General features: G+C 31.3%; 2 long non-coding RNA genes across 3 annotated transcripts; one reads left to right on the forward strand and one right to left on the reverse strand.

Moving 5' to 3' along the window:
* Positions 1 to 2484: 2484 nt before the first annotated feature.
* On the reverse strand, positions 2485 to 4201 carry LOC112755541 (uncharacterized). 2 transcript variants are annotated; one of them, XR_003179028.3, is made up of 3 exons: positions 4054 to 4201; positions 3822 to 3965; positions 2485 to 3750 (listed from the first exon to the last, which is right to left on the reverse strand). It is a non-coding gene; the product is annotated as an uncharacterized lncRNA (long non-coding RNA). The 2 variants fall into 2 exon arrangements; XR_011862660.1 differs by having other exon boundaries at positions 2485 to 3965.
* LOC140173515 (uncharacterized) lies at positions 3858 to 4794 on the forward strand. Its single transcript, XR_011862662.1, has 2 exons — positions 3858 to 3983; positions 4099 to 4794. It is a non-coding gene; the product is annotated as an uncharacterized lncRNA (long non-coding RNA).
* Positions 4795 to 7117: the final 2323 nt, after the last annotated feature.

A 7117-nucleotide genomic window follows, 5' to 3' on the forward strand; every position in this document is an offset into this window, starting at 1 on the left:
AATTAACACAACTCCTAGTCACACACTTCGTTAAACAAATTTAACCACTGATTTAACAAAACCCTTAACAAAATGCTAAACTCACAAAATAATCTAAAAATAAAATAAAATAACCATACAAATAATAAATCTAATGATATTTGGCTGCAGGGTCTCTTTAACATGGTGGTGACAGAGGCGGCAGTGATGGCGACGTGAACAGCAACAGCGGCAGAGGATACGGTGGGGACAGCAACAGTAGCATCGACGACGACAACGGGTACTCCAGGCGGTGGCATCGACGATGACGTGTAGCAACAAAGAATTGAGAGATAGAAGTGGAAGAAAGCAAAGATTAAAACCTAGATCTAAGAACTAAACCTAATCCTAATCCTAATTCTAGAGAGAAGAGAGAGTTTCTCTCTCTAGAAACTACTTCTAACTAATCCTAATGAGTGTGTAATGAATTGATGTGTGTTCTCCCCTTGCTCTTCAATCCTTGGCTTTAAATAGCAGTTTAGGCGCCAAAGTTGGTTGGAATTGGGCCCCACAACCCTTGAGAATTCGTTGGTCACGTTTTCATTTTAAAAAAAAAATCATAAATCAGTACCGACGCGTACGCGCACAGCACGCGTATGCGTCCATGGAGTGATTCGCAGGTGCGCGCAAGCGCCAGGTGCGCGCGCGCGTCCATGGGCGAGTTCAACTTCTTTGACTTTTCATGATTTCTCCACTTTGCATGCTTTCCTCTTCACTCCTTTGATCCATTCCTAGTCTTTTCAATCTGAAATCACTAACAAACATATCAAGGCATCTAGTGGAATCAAAGGGAGATTAAAACCATCAAATTAAGGGTCTAAAAGCATGTTTTCACATCTAAGCACAAATAAGGAGACAATCACAAAATCATGCTATTTCATTGAATAAATATGGGTAAAAGGTCATAAAATCCCTTAAATCAAGCACAAGATAAACCCTATAAATGGGGTTTATCAACGTGCTCCTGATAGTTGCGACGGTGATAGCTTCTATTGAATTTTACCCCAATTTTACTATCATATTTACTGGCGGATGAAAAGTTGTAACAATAATCTTTTTTGGCGACGAATTTCTCTTGTCTATCGAAAAACCCGACATTAAATCTCCAGTAAAATTCGACGCTAAATCTAACGGTTCTCAGCTCTTTTCTTGTAGTGTCTTACAACGATGAGACCTGAGACTGGCAATGATAGAAAAAGTTGAGGCTTTGAGCTCTGTTTCTGTCGTGTTTGAGTATTGTGAGTGTGAGAGACTAGGTTAGGGAAGGGGACGAGCGGCACCGAGACGAAGGCCTACAAGAGGCAGCAACAAAGAGGGTTGAGGAAAGCTCTGCCTCTGCCGTGTGTTGAATGTTGTGAGTAGGGTGGAAGTTGGTCGGGCTACCCGACGGAGGCTCATGGCTTGACTCGTTTTAGGCTCGACTTGTTTTATTAAATAGGTCAGATTTGAGTTTTTTTTTGAAAATTCTATTAGTTAAAAATGTCAGGTCATAGGCTTTAAAAAAAAGCCTACAAGCTCGTTGGACCAGCGCGTCAAAATTTTTTTTGTAAAAATAAATTATTCTTAGTTTAGACTTTTAAGTATTCACTTATATTAAATACAAAATAAAAAAAAACAATAGTCAAGACTAGTTAAGATTGTAGTTTTTTCATTAAAAGAAGAAAGTATATGCATTATAAATATGGTTATTATATATGACTAATGATTAATATATAAATGAATTATACTTTATAAATTATGAATTACAAAATGGGTTGAAGCTGTTCCTTTAATTGAGATATAGCAAAATGAAATTATAGATTTCATTGAGGAGTATATAATCCATCGATTTAGAATTTCTCAAACTTTAAGTACTGATCAGGGAACTAAGTTTACAGGTCAACGCATTAAAAATTTTGCAGCTTCAAGGAATATTACTATGGTAACTTCAACTCCATATTATGCACAAGCGAATGGTCAAGTTGAGGCAGCAAATAAAATATTGATCAATTTGATTAAAAAGCAAATCGGTTGTAAACTTTGAACTTGGCATGAGACTTTAAGCCAGGTATTATGAGCTTATCGAAATTCATCCAAAGGATCGACGAGTATGTCTCCTTATAAATTGGTGTATGGTCATGACGCAGTTTTGCCCTTAGAAATTAATCTTAATACATTAAGAGTAATAAGGAAAGATAATTTTCTAATCGAAGATTATTGGAATACAATATATGATGAGTTGAGTGATTTAAGTCAAGAACATATTCTAGCACTTGAAAGAATGGTCCATCAGAAAAACAGTATTGCTCGAAGTTATAGTTGTCGGATAAAAGAAAAGTGCTTTAGTATAGGAGAGTTGGTATTAAAAGTTATATTGCCAACAAAAAGGAAATCAAAATTTCTTGGTAAATGGTCTTATAATTGGGAAGGACCTTTTCAAGTAATCGACTTATATTCCAGGAATGCATATCGAATTAAAGATATCGATTCAGAAAATGTGATTAAGTCGATAAATGAAAAATATTTAAACAATATCGATGCATGAAAAGTCAAACTATTGAAAAGGGGAAGTACAAGTACTAAGAGTTTATCAGAATTAAACTGTTGAAAAGAAAGGTGCTAAAAGCTCTTGAAGTTCGGAACAAAGTTGAGCTCTTTCACCATCAAGAGCAACATAGGCTTCGAGTTTGTCATGTTCTTCATCTTGAGCTCTACTAAACCTTCTGTTGATTTCCTCTTGCTTAGTTTTTACTATGTAAAGTTCCTTGAAGAGCTCTTGTTTCTGTTGTTGAACTCTAGCATAAGGTCCTGCTAGTTCAACTCTTCTTTCTTGAATTCTAACAAACCCTTTTTTGAGTTCCTCCTCTCATTTGTGAAAATAAGCTTGAGTTCTAACAGCCTGGGCGACCCTCAAGTCATATTCCTTATATGACTTTTGTATCAATTGGAGAATAGTGTTAGCTTCTTTTGACTCTGTTTCGATTTTGGCCACCCATTCCTTGGCTTCTTTTATCCTGTCTCGAATGATGATGCAATTATTCAAAACTTTTGTAAATCTTTTTACTATAGAAGAAAATTAAGGAGGGACCTGAAATTCAAGGGAAGAACTTAGGACGTTAGACAGAAGCCACTTAAATCAGGTTGTTCGACCTATTTATTTGCAGTATATGTTAGTAGCCTCAAGATGGTGGCTAACTGTTCAAGGGTTTGTTAGTTGAGATTTGTAGGGAGATTCGGTGTGGGTAAATCTTTAGCAAGGGGACTCGAGATGGGAACTTCTTTTTCTTGGAAAATTTTGGTTAAGATGGCCACCAATTTAGCCAACTCGACATCTTAAGGTGTAGGGGCTATGATGGGAATTTCTTTTAAGATCTCAGGACCTTGTGAAAAAAAAAGGGTCAGTACTTTTATTGGACTTTATATCTTTTGATGAGGAGGTGTGATTTCTCTAGCCTCTCGAACAAGAGAATTGAGAGTTTGTGTAATAGAAGACTTGAGGATTAACTCAGTGTTGATTGGAGAAGGGGGATTAGAAATGTTTATTCCTTGAGGTGATGAGGGTTGTTCTTGAGTTAGATATGCCTGGTTTGGTTCTTTGACAGTGGTTGGAAGAATGATTTGAATGGGTTTGACTGAGATGACTGTTTGAGCAGAGGGATGAGATTCTTGTGGCTATGGTCTAGGTTGATCTCCTTGCTATCCTGGTTCGAGTGCAAGTGATGGGGAGGAAATGGATTAAGCAGCTTTTCCATCCTTAGACATAATAGAAACTAAAGTAAGATATTTGAAGACAATAAAGAAAATTTCAGTCGATAAGATTATACCTAGGTAGGTTTCCTGTATTGGAGATGTAGGAATGGAACTGTTTCTGATGAATCCTCTGAATCTGATTCCTTAGATGAAGCAAAAATGTCCGTTCGGGATGATTGTTCACTTTTATCAAAGGAGCTTTCACTTGATGATTGTGTCTGAATATGGGTCGAAAGGTTAGTATAAGGTGTGTTCAAATAAATGTGATAATGAAAGTTCAGAAAAAGAATTTGATTAGGAGCTTACTTTTTTTGAAGCTTTGGTTGAAACTTTTTTAATCTTCTTTTACAGTTGCTTGTGCTGTACTATAGCTTCAATTTTTCTTTTTGGGGCCCTTTCTGGCGAGCCATCAGTAGCTTGAAGAATTTCGATTGAAGAATTCTTAATCTCATCTAAGGTGCGACTGTATTAAGAGTAATACTTGGTCCACCATTCGACAAAAGATTTGGTAACAAATGCACTGTGTGCGTAAAGAAGATGAAAGTAGTTGCATTGATATTGTTGATTGATGTTGAGGCATCTTTCAATACTCTTTTTCAAATTGAATTCAAAATGGCAAAGAGCATGGTCTTTTTTAGGAACAGGCAAGGGGATAGTTTGAGAAAAATCCATTTGTCTAACAACATAATAGGGGGTATGGAGAGTTACCTTGAATTATTCTTTTTTTATGTTGGGGTAATCCAATTGGGAATATCTGAACAGCAAGGAAGCTAGCACAAGTTGTATTGGCTATTTTATTTTTCTCATCATTCGAAGGAAATAGGAGACATTCGAACCAAGTTGGTACACAGTTTCGACGTAGGAAGGGAGTGAATGTCAAATCGTCATTTTGGAAAATTTTGCAAAAGTGAAGGAGTTAGAAGACAATCCCAAAAATATTATTTATAAATTATAATTTATTATTTGCTTAAGTTGTTACTTTTTAAATTTGAAACAATCTTTCCTCTAGACCGAATACAAATGGGGAGACTTTTTGCTGATGGGACACTCATGTGTTGAGTTTCGAGATTATTTGCTTAAATGTCGCTATTAAATTTTTATAATTTTATTTATAAATTAATAGATTATTCGATTAGATTGTTAGATAATAATAAGGATGTAGTTTTTGAATTTATTAGCAAGGTTGTTAGATATTTAAATCTTAATATTATTGAACTAATTTAAAAAAATTAATAAATTATTCGGTTAGGTTATTAGATATCAATAAGGATTTAGTTTTTGAGTTTATTAGCAAGGTAGTTAAATATTTAAATCTTAATATTATTGAACTAATTTAAACAAAATTATTTATAAATTATTTTAAAATTAAGACGGTTGTTTAATAATGAAATCAACAATTTAAAAGTAATAACAAAAGAATAAGAAGTAAGTAGTAGTAAGAAACAAGTTCGAAAAGAAAATGGTAAGAGCTTAAATTCGAAAACGGAAACAAAACGTCTTTTTAAAATAAAAAAATAAAAAATCAAATTTAAAACATGTTATTACTTTTTAAATTTAAGTTATTTACTTAAGTTGTTTTACTTAGGTTGTTATTTTTAAAATTTTAAATTATTTTGCTTAGGTGGTCATTTTTAAATTTTAAGTTATTTTCTTAGTTTGTTATTTTTTAAATTTTAAATTATTTATAGATTACTCTTTTAAATCGTAACTTATTATTTGTTTAAGTTGATACTTTTTAATTTTAAATTATTTGCTTATAAATTAAAATAAAAAAAATCAAAAAATATATGCCTCAGAGGGCTCTTGTGTCTCACTTTCTAAATCTGCTAAGAGAAATCGATAATGGATAATCAATTATTATTTTTTAAATATAAACATTTACACATAATAGATGAGTAAAATGAAATCTAAGAATTTAAATATTAACTTCAATGTAAATTTATTTATTTGGACTTGTTTCAAGATTTCATTCTATATATTTGAATTTATTTGTTTTAGTATTTTGTATTTAAATTGTTATTTTAACTTTATTTTGTTACAAAAATTTTATAATATTAATTTTTTTTGCACTTAAAGAATTTTAATTTGTTAAAAAAATTTATTTTTGCTGAAAATAAATATTTTTCTATCTTTTTATTTAAAATATTATTATTGATATATTAATATTAAAAATATATAAGTTGTTATTAAAATATTATTTTTTTATTATTATTTTTTAAGCTGTAATTAGCTTTTTTAAATATAAACACTTACACCTATTAGATGAATAAAACAAAATCTAAGAATTTTAATATTGATTTCAATGTAAATTTATTTATTTATATTTGTTTTAAGATTTTATTCTATAAATTTAAATTTATTTATTTTAGTACTTTCTATTTAGATTGTTATTTTAACTTTATTTTGTTATAAATATGTTTGTAATATTAATTTTTTTTGTGCTTGAAGAATTTTAATTTGTCAAGGAAAAAATTATTTTCGGTGAATAAATATTTTTTTATTTTTTTATTTAAAATGTTATTATTAGTATATTGGTATTGAAAATATAAAAGATAAATCATAATTAAAAATATATATCACGAGATCAAATAATTTTATGATTGTGGGTATTTATCTACATGTGAGGTTATGTGGATAACTTTAGCTTATGATATTCATCGGAGATGGTCTTCAGTGATGAGATTAACCTTTTATTTACCTGGAAAGTAAAATATCATCTTTAAAGACGTTGACAATCTTGAAAAATTATGGATCAAGAGAAAGAAAAAGGTAAGATATTTTTAGCATGGTCAAATTTTAACGTATGCTGAGTTTTCAAATCAATTTGTTTATGATAGAGAAGAAAGGGAATGATATCCACGCAAGAGAGAATATTCTATCGGGAGATTAAACTATGTTCTATATGGTACATGTGATATCTACTATATGAGAATTTTGTTAATTATTCAAAAAGGTTGCACAACATACATATGAGTCTATTAGAACCATTGATGGGATTACATATCCTAACTTCCAAGATGCTTTCTATTTTATGAGACTACTGTGTGACTATAGAAAATTCATTACAGCTATTAATAAGGTTTGGTCATCAATTGAGAAAATTATTCGTGATGTTATTGATATCTAATAGTGTTAACAAACCAAATCATATTTGGAATGCAACTTAGAACTTATTGGCTAGCGGGATACTATATATGAAGAGAAAAATATGGAAAAACTAAGGTATTTCACTATCTGTAAATCATTATCACATGTAGGACTTTATTTGCCAAAATCAGTGTTCACTAATAATGGGAAACTTTACATTGCTTTGTCAAGAGTTAAGAGTCGCAATAATATGGACATTCTAATTCTAGATGAAGACAGCAAT

This window comes from Arachis hypogaea, chromosome 6 (assembly GCF_003086295.3).
Source record: "Arachis hypogaea cultivar Tifrunner chromosome 6, arahy.Tifrunner.gnm2.J5K5, whole genome shotgun sequence".
NCBI classification, from domain to species: Eukaryota; Viridiplantae; Streptophyta; class Magnoliopsida; order Fabales; family Fabaceae; genus Arachis; species Arachis hypogaea.